Source organism: Globicephala melas, chromosome 5 (genome assembly GCF_963455315.2).
Source record: "Globicephala melas chromosome 5, mGloMel1.2, whole genome shotgun sequence".
Taxonomy (NCBI): Eukaryota; Metazoa; Chordata; class Mammalia; order Artiodactyla; family Delphinidae; genus Globicephala; species Globicephala melas.
The window spans coordinates 94,601,705-94,619,099 of NC_083318.1; the positions used below are offsets into that span (position 1 = coordinate 94,601,705).

Here is a 17,395-nt window from a genome sequence, read left to right on the forward strand (position 1 = left end):
ACTTTTAGCCAGCAACAGCTTACATTTTTCTCAATGTTCTAAGATATAACTTTTGGCATCCAAAAGTATAAGTAAGCACTTTTGTGATGAATAAAAAAATCAAGTGCTAAAATACCCATGGTTTCCTGTGACAGGGTATATATTCCCCTTCAAGTAATGTTCTCCCCCCAAATTAACATTTTATTTCTCCCTCGAAGAGGAAGGAAAAGAAATCACAACAACCTTTTTTAGTTGAGGAGAAAAAACTGCTTGATTAGTTCATGTACTGTAAAAGCAACTGCTTGAGAAAGAACACAGTGAATGTAATTAAGAGAGAAACCATGATATCCTTTTGAATTCTCTGCCGTATAGACATACTTTACAGTCACCTCCATGGTATGGCACTTTTCAAATTCTGGAAGAACAGTCCTTAACTGCATTCACTGATGAGTTACATCAAATGGGTCAGATCTGTCTGTGTTATTGCTCCAGCAGCACCACCATAATGTAAGTTTATGTGAGTTTTCAAAACTCAGACGTTAGGGTAGTCTGAAGGTCTGTGAAGAAGGGTGGGAACATGGGAAAGGTACCAAAAGTAAAAAAAAAAAAAAACTTGCACGAGGAGCCGTTCCTAATACAGCAGGCATCAGGCCTCTGTAAAATGCAAGGCACCTTCCTTTGCATAAATTGTTTTGAATGCATGAATAATTCCTGTATAGGTATGCGCTAGGCCTACTCTAACTACGTGAAGAGGGTAAGTACCGATAACTGCTGTTAAACCTGCTATCGGTGCAGCCATTCATCTGTGCACAGACCAGAAACTCCCAGCTTTGTAGTAATTAATGTTCTATAATGCTCAAACGCAATAAACTGGATCACACCATAGGGAACGATTTGGATCATCACCGCACCATTCCCTTTATACAACCCCCAAGGTATCCCTCCTTTGGGGAACAGCACGCAATGCAGCAAACACTCCCAAATGTTTGTAATGGTGATTGTGAGCTGGTAATAAAACCTTTGCCTGATATAAAGGAGCACCTGTTTGGGCACAGCATCCAGCAACACCTGCAGCCAGGAAGGAGCACGGCCAGGAGAAGTCTCGGCCTGCGATGGGCCCTCCAGCTTCTGCTGCCTGCCGCATCGCTAGAGGTAGGGTCGCCACAGCCAGTGCTGCCTCGGGAGATTTGGTCGCCAAATTCCAAGCCAAGGGCCCTAGCCATGGCCAGAGCGGGCGGTGACAGGGCACCAACCGCCTGTCAGGAGGGGCAGAGTCTGTCCTTTAACCTTTATACTAGAGTTATGTGGTTATATGTCATCACATTATAGTATTAGAGTATTCTAAATCTGACTATATACTTAGCTTTACCAGTGCAATGTGTATTTTCACGAGCTTACATGTTAGTAGTTAGCATCCTTTCATATTAACTTGAAGAACTTTTTTCAGCATTTCTTCTAAGGCAGGTATAGTGGTGATGGATTCCCTCAGCTTTTGGTTGTTAAGAAAAGCTTTCTCTTCCCTTCATTTCTGAGGCATAACTTTGTTGGGTAAACTCTTCTTGGTCGGCAGTTTCTATGTGACCATGCTGGTGCCTTGATTTTGGACTTCCCAGGTTCCAGAACTGTGAGAAATATGTTTATAAGCTATCCAGTTTGTGGTTTTTTGTTACTGCATCCTGAATGGACTCTATCAATCAAAATAGAATTGTTTATTGAAATTCTTTTTCTCTTGTAATGTCTTCTCCCCCCCTTCATATATTACACACTTTGGTTTTGGTGATTGTTCCCCTAAGCACTTTTATGCACATATATGTACCTCCTTATATACAGATATCTTGTCCAAATTGATCAATAAGATAATTGCACATGTTCAATATTTTTTCCCACTAAACAGGACATGGACAGGTTTCCAAATCAGTATATAGTTACACTTCAGTATTTTTTAAATGCTGTATAAAACTAGATAGGATGGATATCATGATTTTTTTCTAAACAACCTTTTCCATGTAATGAAAATCTTGGCTGTGTCCAGTTTTTAGCTCCCGTAAGCCTGTTCACTGGAAAAGCAACAAAACTATTTAAGGATACATATATATATACACATATATATATACACACATATGTGTGTGTGTATATGTGTGTGTATATATGTGTGTATGTATGTGTGTGTATATATGCGTACATGTGTGTGTGTGAGTGTGTGTGTGTGTATATATATATATGTATATAAAGAAAGATTCCCAGCAGTGTAATACAATCCTTTCAATTTAAGGAACTGAGCTCCAGAGGGCAAGAACTTTATCCAAGGCCAGATTTAAACCATGACTGATGCCAGTGATCATAAAATTTCCATGAAATCCTGCCAGCCTTTCAGCTTATATAGTTAATAAGGAAGAAATGACTCTTACTAATGTAATTGATTTCTTGAGAATAATTTTTGAAATCCAAGGCAGTAATTATCATGCATTTTCATCTTGTCACTCTTTCGCTAAGTATTGTTCTTAATCATCAGGGACATTCTTGTTGGCAGGATGAACATTTACAATTATTTTGTAGAATAGAGAATTGAGCCCCTGGGACTTCAGATGCTTTTTTCTTCTCTTTTCTCCTCTCTTCTTCTTTCCCTTCCCTCCCCCTCCCTCTCCCCCCTCCCTCCTCCCTCTCCCCCCTCCCTCTCCCTCCCTCCCTCTCCCTCCCTCCCTCTCTTTCTGTCTTTTTCCTTCTTTGTTTCTTTCTTGGTTATTTGTCATAATTAATACCCAAGGCATAATTTGAGTACTCTCGTACAATAGCCTATGTCTTGGGGTTACAAGAGAACTCTGAACAATGGGAGAGACAACAAGGAAATCAATGCTCCACAGTACGGATAGGGTTAAATAGATAGCATGGCTGCAGGAGAAGGTGAAAAGTCAGCTCTACTTGGAGATGGACATAGTGGGTGATGCTTGAGTTGATAATTGAAGGATGAGTGGACATTTATCAAGTGGGGAGGGCATGCTAGTCATAAGGAACAGCATGTAAGTGCTTGGCGTTCTGAAAATAATTCGTATAATCAGGCAAATGTCTATTTTCTATCCTGGGATTGGCAGGAGTTGCAGTGGGAAGTAAGAAAACCCAAATCACAGAAGGCCTGCCCCCTGTTAAAAACTCAGACTGTCCGCCTCCAATCTTGTCTCACATTGCAGTAATCATCTAGATGAGAGATGAGGGCCTAAGCTATGGAATGAGACATGATAGATGTGAGAGATTTAAAGACTGAATCAATGCCAGCTGAAACCTAGCCAGGGTCCTAGTGCTGTTGAATCTCAAACTAATTGGGAGACAATGGTCAGCCAAGAGATGGGAAAATTGGTAGTTATCCAATTTCTTGTCTGATTCAAGATTTCCTGAGTTACTTGATATATCCATGTCCAAGGCACTTTTTCAGGGACAATAGAAGGCATTTAAGTACACTAATACTTGGGATTCTAAATTTCTTTTCAGGATAGTGTGAGAGTGGTCAAAACTTATAAACCACAAACCTAAGGAAGTAATGGGTTAGGGATAAAGTTCAAAGCTTGAATCCTGGTCATTCCTAATGTGAAAGGTTGCTAGGACTTGAGTCTTGGTATAATTTTTCAATGTAAAGGTACACAATGAATGATCTCTACTTTGCTTGTACTATATCATAGTAATTGAGATATACTGAGCTAATCTCTTTGCTTGTGTTTCAAAAGGGAATAATAATAATAACATTAATACCATCCCCACTCCTAAAATTCTCCCCTACCTTCTTTCTCTCACTTCACCAATGTGAAGCTCTATTCTATGTCCACACCAGCAGATTCCTGACTAATCAATTTCAAAAGTCTAAATGAATGATGTTCAGCTTAAAAACAAACTGGCCTGCTGGCCCCTGTAAACAGAAAATAAACTTAGTTCCATGAACTGCCCAATACCTTCTAATTTTCAGGATCCAGAAGGATCAGGCTCAGAAAATGTATAAATGGAGGCAGAGCTGAAAACTCCCCAGAGAAACAACTGAAGATACAGGCATCAGTGCTAGGACCTCACGTGGCAGGCAATTCCACCATCAATAAATCTGAAACAAGCAACACCAAGAAATAAGGATACTGGAGAATTTTGACATTTTAATTAGTAGATGCAGCAAAGTGGATTCAAAATTTCATATGCAAGCATTTGATTAACAGAGCCCAGGTCATGTGCCCATGCCCGGTTACCAAGATGACAAGGAAAAGTTGAATATACTTTTGGACTTCTAGATTTGTAGCAGGAGGTAGCTCTGTTAGATACCAAGACTCACACAGGATCCAATAAGAAGGGGTTCATGCTGGGTATAATCTGTTGCCACACTAATGCTGCATTAAAAACGACACCAGACTTAGTGGCTTAAAACAACCATTTATTATACTCACAAGACTATGGGTCCACTGGGTTGTTCTGCTGGGTTTAGCTGGGCAATTCATTTGGTCCTGGCTGGGCTTACTCTGGTGACTGGCTTGCTGTTGGCTAGTCTAGAATGGTCTCAGCTGGCGTTACTGGCTCTGTTCTATGTATTTCATCTTCCAACCAAATTCCCTAGGCAAGTTCTCATGGCAACTGCATGGGTCTAATACCTAGGCTTGGAGTTGGCACACTGTCAGTTCTACCACATTCAATTGGCCAAGGTCCACATCCAAGGAATGGGGAAATTGTGGTTCCTCCCATGAAGAGGTAGAACCTAAGACCAATTCCCAAAATAGCCTCAATTCTCCACCTCTCCTATATCTATGCTTTTTTTTTTTTTTTTTTACTTTTAGAATGATGGGCAAAGTATCTTGCCTACCACTTTACCTAGCCATCCAGCTTCTTTTCTATTCTCTGATATTATCAGTAATTATAGGTAAACATGTATGCATGGTTCCTTTTTCACACAAATGGTCATATATTCACACCATTTTGTGCTTGATTATTTGCATTTCATGTAACTTGAAGTATATCCCATATTCATAGGTGTATATATCTGTAGCGTTAATTCCTAAAAGTAGAATTACTGGGTCAAAGTGTATATGCATTTTAAAATTTGAGAGTGACAAACAGCACTCCATAAGGAACAGCAGTTTTATATACTTTCCCACCTAGAAATCTATGCAGTTGTTTTTCCCAACTCCTTGCCAAAATGCCAATCATCAAACCATTTTATATTATAAACATTATTTTTAAAAAAGGTATTTTAGTAAATTTTAAAATTTCAAATGTACAGAAAAGTTGCAATGACAGTAAAGTACAGCATATCCCCATCATCAAGATTCCCCAATGATTAACGTATTTGCTCTGCAAGCATCTCTATATGAATATCTATTGCCATTATTTGTTTTCTGAGCCACTTGAAAGCTAGTTGCTAACATGATGCCCTGTCACCTCTAAATCTAGTGTACATTTCTGGAACACAAAGACCCTCTCTTACTTATAAAGCAACAATGCAACCATCCAAATTAGGATATCAACACTGATAGAAAACTACTGTCCAGAAGTGATGCTGTGTTCGTCTCAGTGTATCACATCAGAAGGCACATGACATTGACCCATCCCACTACTGTTTATGTTAACCTTGATAACCTGCTCAAGGTGGGGTCTGAATTACAGGTGGAGAAGCCTGCCATTTCCCCCTTCTGATGTCCTTCATAATTGAGAAGTATTTTGTGGGAAGATTTCTAATAAGAAATGGGATATTGGCCTAGTTTCAAATTTCTATCTACCAGCCTTCACATCCATTGACAATTCCCACCTGAACCAATCAGCATTGTAATGGTTGCCAAATGGTTTGTTATTTTCCTCATTTCTTCTACATTTATTAGTTGATACTCAACTGTAAGGGAAAGCATTTCCTTCTCTCTCATATGTTAATATCAGTATGTACTTCTACAATTTTATTCAATGAATTGTAATCCATTACTGTCCTTTTTAAAAATTTTTATTATTTTTAATTGAAGTACAGTTGATTTACAGTATTATAGTTCAGGTGTACAGCATAATGATTTAGTATTGCACATTCCACTTCATAATAGGTTATTACAAGATAATGGGTATAATTCCCTGTGCTATACAGTATATCCTTATTGCTTGTCTATTTTATATATAGTAGTTTGTATCTGTTAATCCCATACTCCTAATTTTTCCCTCCCCACATCCCTCTCCCTTTTGGTAACCATAAGTTTGTGTTCTATCTCTGTGAGTCTTCTGTTTTGCATATACATTCAAATGTATTTTTTTAGATTTCACATATATTATACAGTTTTTGTCTTTCTGTCTGACTTATTTCACTAAGTATAATATTTCACTAAGTATAATACTCTCTGTGATCATCCACACTGCTGCAAATGGCAGTATTTCCTTTATGGCTCAGTAACATTCCATTGCGTATATGCAGCATCTTCTTAATCCAGTCATGTGTTGATGGGCACTTGAGTTGCTTCTGTCTTGGCTACTGTATTGGGTTGGCCAAAAAGTTCGTTCGGGGTTTTCCGTAACATCTTACGGAAAAACCCGAATATCTTATGAAAAATCCAAAGGAACTTTTTGGCCAACCCAATAACTAGCATTGCCACAAACATTGGGGTGCATGTATCTTTTCGAATTAGTGTTTTCATTTCTTCTGGATATATACCCAGGAATGGAATTGCTATGGTAGTTCTATTTTTAATTTTTTTTTTTTTTTTTTTTTTGTGGTATGCGGGCCTCTCACTGTTGTGGCCTCTCCCGCCACGGAGCACAGGCTCTGGATGCGCAGGCCCAGCGTCCATGGCTCACGGGCCCAGCTGCTCTGTGGCATGTGGGATCTTCACGGACCCGGGCACGAACCCGTGTCCCCTGCATCGGCAGGCGGACTCTCAACCACTGCACCACCAGGGAAGCCCCTATTTTTAATTTTTTAAGGAACCTCCATGCTGTTTTCCATAGTGGCTGCACCAAATTACATTCCCAGCAATAGTGCAGGATGGTTCCCTTTCTCCACATTCTCGCCAACATTTGTTATTTGTAGACCTTTCAACGATAGCCATTCTGGCCGGTATGAGGTGGTATACCTCCCTGTGGTTTTGATTTACATTTTTCTAATAATTAGTGATGCTGAGCATCTTTTCATGAGCCCATTAGCCATCTGTATGCCTTCTTTGGAGAAATGTCTATTCAGGTCTTCTGCCTATTTTTTTTTATTGGGTTGTTTGTTTTTTTGTTGAGTTGTATGAGCTGTTTGTATATTTTGGATGTTAACCCTTTATTGGTCATATCATTTGAAAATATTTTCTCCCACTGCATAGATTGTCTTTTCATTTTGTCTGATTTCCTTTGTGCAAAAGCTTTTAAGTTTAATTAGGTCCCACTTGTTTAATCTTGCTTTTATTTCTTTTGCCTTAGGAGACTGATTCAAGAAAATATTTCTGTGATTTAAATCAGAGTGTTCCATCTGTTTTCCCCTAAGAGTTTTATGGTTTCAGGTCTTACATTAGGTCTTTAAACCATTTTGAGTTTATATTTGTATATGGTGTGAGGGAATGTTCTAATCTCATTGTTTTACATGTGGCTGGCTGTCCAGTTTTCCCAGCACCCCTTATTTAAGAGACTGTCTTTCTTCATTGTATAGTCTTGCCTCGTTTGTCATAGATTACTTGACCATAGATGCGTGGGTTTATTTTGGGCTCTCTATTCTGTTCCATTGATCCATGTGTCTATTCTGGTGCCAATACCATGCTCTTTTGATTACTGTATCTTTGTAATGTAGTCCGAAGTCTGGGAGGGTTATACCTCCAGCTTTGTTCTTTTTTTCTCAGGATTTCTTTGGTAATTTGGGGTCTTTTGTGGTTCCATACAAATTTTAGGATTATTCTAGTTCTGTGAAAAATGTCATGGGCATTTTGAGAGGGGTCACATTAAATCTGTAGATTGTTTTGGGTAGAATGGCCATTTTAACAATATTAATTCTTCCACTCTGAGAGTATGGGATATCTTTCCATTTCTTTGAAACATTCTGAGTTTCTTTCATCACTGATTTATACTTCTCAGAGTATAGGTCTTTTTCTTTTGATGCAATTTTAAATGGTTTTTTTTTACTTTCTCTTTCTAATTTACATTATTACAGTAAGTCACCTACATATGAACCTTAAAGTTGTGAACTTTCAAAGATGCAAAAGTGCATTTGCATGTCCAATCATGTAAGTTAGTTCATGTGTCTGGCATACATTGTCACATGTGTGCATTCTCTACAAGTGATTGTGCTTTTGTGTACTTTACTGTATAGTACTGTATAGAGTACAGTACAGTATCTTTATTTCAAGCCCAGGATATCCCAAAGCAAGCATAAGAGTGGAGGTGATGTAGCTAGTACTACTGTACTTTTCAAGGTACTGTACTGTAAGATGAAAAATGTTTATTTTTTGTGTTTTTTTATGTATTATTTGTATGAAAAGTATTATAAACCTATTACAGTACAGTACTATATAGCCGATTGTGCACCTACTCTAACTTTGTTGGACTCACAACAAATTGGACTTACAAACACGCTCTCGAAACTGAACTCATTTGTATGTAGGGGACTTACTGCAGTATATAGAAACACAGCATATTTCTATATTAATCTTATATCCTGCAACCTTGCTGAACTGATTTATTCTAATAGATTTTGGGTGGAGAATTTTGGGTTCTCTATATAGAGTATCATGTCATCTGCAAATAGTTTTACCTCTTCCCTTCCAATTTGAATACATTTTCTTTTTCTTGTCTGATTGCTGTGGCTAGGACAGCCAATTGCTAGAAGTGGTGAGAGTAGACATCCTTGTCTTATTCCTGAATTTAGAAGGAAGGCTTTCAGCTTGAGTATGATGTTGGCTGTGGGTTTGTCATAAATGGCCTTTGTTATATTGAGATATGTTCTCTCTATACCTATTTTGATGAGAGGTTTTTTTTGTTTTGTTTTGTTTTGTTTTTTTTGCAGTATGCAGGCCTCTCACTGTTGTGGCCTCTCCCATTGCGGACCACAGGCACTGGATGCGCAGGCTCAGTGGCCATGGCTCATGGGCCCAGCCGCTCTGTGGCATGTGGGATCTTCCCAGACCGGGGCACAAACCCATGTCCCCTGCATTGGCAGGCGGACTCTCAACCACTGCGCCACCAGGGAAGCCCTTGATGAGAGTTTTTATCATGAATGGATGTTGCATTTTGTCAAATACTTTTTCTTCATCTATTGAGATGATCATATGATTTTTATCTTTCCTTTTGTTAATGTGGTGTATCACATTGTGTGATTTGTGTATGTTGAACCATCCTTGTGACTCTGGGCTGAATCCAACTTGATCATGGTGTATGATCCTTTTAATGTATGTATTATCCTTTTTATGTTAGATTTGGTTTGCTAATATTCTGTTGAGGATTTTTGCATCTATAGTCATCAGAAAAAAAAAGAATTACAAGCCAATATCTTTGTAGTGTCTTTGTGTGGTTTTGGTATCAAGGTGATGGTGGCCTTGTAAAATGAATTTGGGAGTGTTCCCTCCTCTTCAATTTTTTGGAGTAGTTTGAGAAGGATAGGTATTAGTTCTTCTTTACATGTTTGGTAGAAGCTGTCTGTTCCTGCGCTTTTGTTTGGGTTACAAATTCAATCTTATAGTGATCAGTTTATTTAAATTGTCTTTTCTTGAGTCAGTCTTAGCAGGCTGTATGTTTCTAGAAATTTTTACATTCTTCTAAGTTGCCAATTTGTTGACATACAACTTTTCATAGTATTCTCTTATGATTTTTTTAGTATCTCTGGGATATCAGTTGTTGTTTCTTTCATATTTTGTTTATTTGGGTTCTCTTTTCTTTGTGAGCCTGGCTAAAGGTTTATCAATTTTATCTTTCCCAAAACCAGCTCTTGGTTTCATTGATCTCTTTTATTGATTTTTTTCACTTCTATTTTCTTTATTTCCTTGTTGATCTTTATTATTTCCTTCTGCTGACTTTGGGCTTTGTTTGTTGCTTTCTAGTTCTTTTAGGTGGTAGGTTATATTGCCCTGAATTGTGATGAACTTCTCTCTTAGAATTGCTTTTGCTGCATCTCATAGGTTTTGGAAACTTGTTTCCATTTTTATGTCTTGATGGATTTTCTGATTTCTTCATTGACCCATTGGTTTTTTAGTAGCATGTTGTGTGTAGTCTGTGTTTGTACTTTTCTTTTTTTTTTTTTTTCCTGTAGTTGATTTCTAGTTTCATACCATTGTGGTCATAAAAATGCTTAGTATAATTTCTATCCTCTCAAAATATGTTGAGGGTTATTTTGTGACCCTAGGATGTGATATATCCTGGAGAACGTTCCATGTGCACTTGAAGAATGTGTATTCTTTTTTTGGATGTAATGTCCTATAGATACCAATTAAGTCCAACTAGTCCATTGTGTCACTTAAGACCACTGTTACCTTACTGATTTTCTGTCTGGATGATCTGTCCATTGATGTCAGTAGGGTGTTTAAGGTCTCCTACTATTGCTGTATTATTAATTTCTCCTTTTATGTCTGTTAGTATTTGCTTTATATATTTAGGTCCTCCTCTATTGGGTGTGTATATATTAAACAGTGTAATATCCTCTTCTTGTATTGATTCCTTTATTATATAATGTCCTTCTTTGTCTTTTTTATAGCCTTTATTTTAAGTCTATTTTGTCTGATATGAGAATTGCTATCTCTGCTTTCTTGTTGTTTCTGTTTGCATGAAATGTTTTTCCATTCCCTCACTTTCAGTCTGTGTGTCTTTCACCCTGAAGTGAGTCTCTTGAAGACAGCATATTTTAAGGGTCTTATTTTGTTTTATCCAGTCAGCCACCTATGTTTTTTGATTAGAGAATTTAGACCAATGATATTTAAAGTAATTATTGATAAGTATGTCATTATTGCTATTTTATTACTTGTATTCCAGGTGTTTTTGTAGTTCTTCTCTGTTCATTTCTTTTTGTTTCTCTCACTGTCATTCGATTTTTTTTTTTTTTTTGTAGTATGCTTGGGTTTCTTTTTGTTTTTTTGTGTGTCTATTGTAGGTTTTTTTTTTTTTTTTTTTTGTGGTACATGGGCCTCTCACTGTTGTGGCCTCTCCTGTTGTGGAGCACAGGCTCCAGATGCGCAGGCTCAGCGGCCATGGCTCATGGGCCTAGCCACTCCATGGCATGTGGATCTTCCCAGACTGGGTCACGAACCTGTGTCCCCGGCATCGGTAGGCGTACTCTCAACCACTGCACCACCAGGGAAGCCCCTACTGTAGGTTTTTGATTTTTGGTTACCATGGGTTCATATGTGTTGACCCATAATTATATCTACTTGCTTTGAACTGATAGTCAAATTCAAACACATTCTAAAAGATCTACATTTTTACTCTCCTCCGTCAATTTTTCTGATGTCATGTTTTATATCTTCATGTTTATCCTTTTAGTGTTTACTGTAGTTATAGTTGCTTTTACAGTATTTTTTGTCTTTTAATGTATGTACTGGCATACTTAACACATTATTGACTGGGGGATTTTTGCAGAAACTAATACCTGTGGCTAGTGATTTGTTACGTAAGTGAATACTGAAACACCTGCATTTGAGTAAATATCAATAACTTTTTTTTGCATTTAACATATTTATTTGAAACTTTGTACATGTCTTACTAAAGCATTCTAATATTTTGTTAGAGTGTGTTAGGCAGTATAGCAGGCACCTCTGTGTAGGGGAAACAGAACATCTATTACAAATATACCATGTTTCACTGTGTTTTCCCCAGAAGAGCAGACTCTCCACTTTCTGGTAGCATTTTGTTTTAGTCCTGTGGGTATTATTTCCTCTAGAATATGTTCTTTTATTTTACCTGATGACAAGATGGATCTTTGTGGGGGGCTCTTTTAGAAATACCACGAGAAGGACCAGGGTGGGACTACCACTACAATCACCAGAATGGTCAGTTACCCATTCTCTAGTTACTGCTAACAAAAATTGCTTGTAAGTCATTTTATTCTGTGCATTTAGGCTACAATAAATTTTAAATGCATTGAATAAACTGCAATTACTCAAATAGAAACCCACTTTCTTATACCATTTTCAGGTTTTCCAGAGGATATTGAAGTTTGCCTGATATTGATCAGATTGATCAACTCCTTTCATACATTTATTATACTCTAATATACAAGTGGGCTTAGTCATCTGATGTCTAGTCCTCCTGTCTTCCTTTCCTGTAGATGCTATGGAGGCATCATGAATAGTTATCACCATGTGGAGTAGCCTCTTGTCTTTCCATATAAGAATCATTTCTCTCTTACATAAAAATGTCATTTCTTCCCTCTGTAGATTTTTAGATTTCTCCTTTAATTGGTTTGGTAGACCACGATTCTCTCTTATAGTCCCACAAACTCTGGTTTTATTTTTCAACAATATTTCAGATGTGGACACACTGTTGTAATAATTGTCTTGGTAAATATGGTGCCATGAACCAAGATGAGGTTGTAGGACTGATAATATTGTTTATTGCAGTTTCTTTCCTTCACTTGTGTAAATCTCAAAGTTTCACTAACCATCCTGACCAAAATTCCATATTTTGTAAGTTTTCCAGAATTATATGTTTTGAATCTGTGTCATCCTCTCCACCTTATCGTTGCTTCATCAAGCGATAGCTCTTGTTTGGGTATACAGATCGACTGAAATTTTGGTAGGAAATAATCCAAAAGAGGTTTAACTTTGAAATTCTGTCTGCAGGAAGTGAAGTTTCCAAGTTATTGTAAAAGTGAAGAAATGTTATTATTTGTTTGAACCTTCTTGTCATCATCTTTGGAAAGATAGGTGTTTTAAATAAGGAATCAGTTGACCAGTATTCTCTCCAGTGTGACTTTATTTGTCCCATCAAAATAATTAATCCAAGAAACTTCTTCATGTCATTATTGGTTACATCAGTCCATTTTAGAGCCTTATCATACTTTTTATATGATTTTTCATTCTGTTGGTAATACAAGTTTGTTTGAGAGGTGACCAATTTGAAAAAGTCATTACCAAAAATTAATTCTGTTATTTCACTAACACACACTTTGCAGGTTATTACATTCAATAGTTATACCTGACACATATGTAACATCTTCTAATTTTCCTGAAATGTCTTCAATCCACTCTTCTATAGAAGCAAAGGAGCATTCTCCAGCTCCGTGAATTTCATTTTCACTTTCTGTATCAGAATCAATCACTAAGGTTTTTTATCTTTTTCTTGGTCTAATATTCACATCGTCTGAATCAGAACTATATTCTGAAGAACAATCTTCTGAGACACTAGTATATATGTCACTCGGACAGTCAGAGAAAGCATCTGCATAAAATTCTTCACTCAAAATTTTGCAATGTGTCGTTTTTGAAAATTTTATGTTATAAAAAACCTAACGGAGTGAGGTTTTGACTATGAAATGTGAATGACAATTATGAGTTGTATAATGAACCTCTTGATCAATTTTAAGCTCTAACAACTTCGCATGGTGATGTTAATTGTATCACTCTCTAAAAATGTATTGATATGTCTCTGGTCAGTAATACACCTTTTGTTGCTCGAATGTTATTATGTCTCCGGTCAATAACGTGTTAAGTGATCTTCAATCCTTACTATATATTTGCTTTTTCTATTTGGATTTTCCGTTTCCTGTATATTCTTCTTTTCTATTTAGATAAGACCCTTCAGCATTTCTTTTAGGGTAGGTTTAGTATTGCTGAATTCTTTGAATTTTTGCTTGTCTGAGAAGTTCTTTATCTCTCCTTTGGGTAGGGTACCCTAAGTTGTAGGTTTCTCCCTTTCAGGGCTTTGCAAGCCAGAAAAGGGTGACATGATATATTCAAAGCTTCTGCAGAGAAATCAGCTGATAGCCTTATGGGGGTTCCCTTTTATATGACTCTTACTGCCTTTAGAATCCTCTTTAAATTTTGCTATTTTAATTATATGTCTTGGTGTGGGTCTGTTTGTGTTCAGCATTTTTGGGACCCTCTGTCATTCCTGTACCTGAGTATCTGTTTCCTTCTTTAGGTTTGGGAAGTTTTTTTAAAAAATTATCTTCTTTATTGAAGTATACTTGATTTACAATGTTTCAGGTGTACAGCAAAGTAATTCAGTTTATACATGTATGTTCTTTTTCAGATTCTTTTCCATAATAGGTTATTATAAGATATTGAATAGAGTTCCTTGTGCTATACAATAGGTCCTTGTTGTTTATCTATTTTATATATAATGTGTATTTGTTAATCCCCAATTCCTAATTTCCCCTTTGGTAACCATAAATGCATTTTCTATGTCTGTGAGTCCATTTATGTTTTGTAAATAAGTTCATTTGTATCATTTTTTTAGATTCCACATATAAGCAATACCATATGATATTTACCTTTCTCTGTCTGACTTAAACTTCACTTAGTATGATAATCTCTAAATCCCTCCATGTTGCTGCTTGGGCATTCACAAAGTTTTGAAAAACAACCAAGAATTAGGGTATGGGTTGTACAATAAGGTTAATCTCCTATATAAGGACAGCCAGGACTGGGAGAGGTGGCTGTTTATACAGCTAATGCATATACAGCACAGAGTGTCAAGCAGAATAAACAGGAATATGTTCTGAACAAAAGAACAAGATAAAATCTCAGGAAAAAATATTAGTGAAACAGATAAGTAATATACTGGAAAAAGAGTTCAAAGTAATTGTCATAAGGACACTCACCAGAGTCAGGAGAACAATGCATGATATGAGAATTTCAACAAAGAAACAGAAAATATAAGAAAGTACCAAACTGAAATCATAGAGCTGAAGAATAACTGAGCTGAAAAATTCAAGAGGGGTTCACTAGCAGGCTAGATAAAGCAGAAGAGAGGATTAGCAAACTCATTTTACCAGGCCAGCATTACTTTGATACTAAAACCAGAAAAGGACACCACAAGAAAAGAAATTATAGGGCACTAGCCCTGATGAATATAGATGCAAAAGTACTTACCAAAAATATTATTAGCAAACCAAGTTCACCAATACAGTAAAAGGATCATACACCATGATCAAGTGGAATTTATCTCAGTGATGCAAGGATGGTTCACCATTCAGTTCATTATTGTGATATACCGTGTTAAAGTGAAGGATAAAAATCATATGATCTCAATAGGTTCAGAAAAATCATTTGAAAAAATTCAACATCCATTTAAAAAACCTCAACAAATAGAATGTACCTCAACGTAATAAATGCCATATATGATAAGCCTACAGCTAACATAATATTCAACAGTGAAAAACTAAGGTTTTCCTTTAAGATCAGGAACAAGACAAGGGTAAGCACTCTTCCTACTTTTATTCAGCATGGTATTGGAAGTCCTAGCCAGAGAAATTAGATAAGAAAAAGAAAAGACATCCAAGTTGTCTTTTTGCATATGACATATACAGAAAATCCTAAAGGCTCCACCAAAAAACTGTTAGAACTAATATTTAGTAAAGTTGCAGGGTACAAAATCAATATACAAATGTCTGATGAATTTCTATAAAGTGTCAGAGAAATTAAGAAAACCATCCCATTTATAATTGCATCAAAAGAGTAACATAGGATTACATTTAAGCAATGAGGTGAAAGACCTGTATACTAAAAACTATAAGACATTGATGAAAGAAATTTAAGACAACACATACAAATGGGAAGATATACCATGCTCATGAATTGGAGGAATGAATATTAAAATAACCCTACTACCCAAGGCAATCTACAGATTCCATGCACTCCCTATCACACTACCAATGGCATTTTTCACAGGAAAAGAACAATGATTCTAATTTGTATGGACTCAGGAAAGACCCTGAATAGTCAAAGCAATCTTGAGAAAAAAGAATGCAGCTGGAGGTATCACACTCTCTGATTTCAGACTATACTACAAAGCTATAGTAATCCAGAGTATGCTACTGGCACAAAGCCAGACACATAGATCAATGGGACAGAACAGAGAGCCCAGAAATAAAACCACATTTGTAGGGACAATTAATCTACAACAAAGGAAGCAAGAATGTACAATAAGGAAAAGACAGCTCTTCAATAAATGGTGTTGGGAACCCTGGACAGCTATATCAAAAGAATCAAATTGGAAGAGTATCTCACACCATATGCAAAATACACTCAAAGTGGATTAAAGCCTTAAATGTAAGACCTGAAACCATAAAACTCCTAGAAGAGAACATATGCAGAACACTCTTTGACGTTGGCATAGCAATATTTTTGTCTCCTCAGGCAAGGGAAACAAAAGCAAAAGTGAACAAATGGGACTACATCAAACTAAACTGGATAGACACTTTTTTTTTTTTTTTTACCAAAGACATACCAGTGGCCAACAGACATATGAAAAGATGCTCAATATCACTAATCATCAGAGAAATGCAAATCAAAACCACAAAGAGATACCACCTCACACCTCTCAGAATGGCAGTCATCAAAATGACAATAAAAATTGTTGGCTAGGATGTGGAGAAAAGGGAACTCTTGTTCACTGTTGGTGAGATTTGTATATTGGTGCAACCACTATGAAAAACAGTACAGAGGTTCCTCAAAAATTAAAAATAGAACTATGAAATGACCCAGTAATTTTACTTCTGGGTATTTACCCAAAGAAAACAAAAACGCTAATTCAAAAAGATATATGTGCCCCAACATTCATTGCAGCATTATTTACAATAGCCATGGTATGGAAGCAACCTAAGTGTCCACTGATAGATGAGTGACTAAAGAAGATGTGATATATATATATATATATATATATGTATATATATATATATATAGTATATCACTTAGCATAAAAAATGAAATCTTGTCATTTGCCACAACATAGATGGATTTAGAGAGTATCATGCTAAGTGAAATAAGTCAGACAGATGAAGATAAATACCATATGATCTCATTTATGTGTGGAATCTAAAAAACAACAGCAAAAAACCAAAACAAAATATAAAGAGACTCATAGATATAAACAACAAATGAGTAGTTCAGAAGGTTAGGGATTGGATGACTGGGCAAAATAGGAAAGGGGATTAAGAGGTACAAAATTCCAGTTATAAAATAAATAAACTATAGGGATGTAATACACAGTATAAAGAATATGGTCAATAATATTGTAATAACTTTGTATGGGAACTGATGGTTATTAGACTTATCATGGTACTCATTACATAATGTATGTAAATGGCAAATCACTATGTAGGACATCTGAAAGTAACATAATATTGTAAATAAACTATATTTCAATTAAAAACTCCATACTAGGGCTTCCCTGGTGGCACAGTGGTTGAGAGTCCACCTGCCGATGCAGGGGACATGCGTTCGTGCCCTGGTCCGGGAAGATCCCACATGCTGCAGAGTGGCTAAGCCCATGAGCCATGGCCGCTGAGCCTGCATGTCCGGAGCCT

The 17,395-nt window shown here is 36.6% G+C and overlaps 1 pseudogene; it reads right to left on the reverse strand.

The window, feature by feature from the left end:
* Nucleotides 1–227: 227 nt before the first annotated feature.
* Nucleotides 228–778, reverse strand: LOC115864357 (solute carrier family 25 member 16 pseudogene; annotated as a pseudogene).
* Nucleotides 779–17,395: the final 16,617 nt, after the last annotated feature.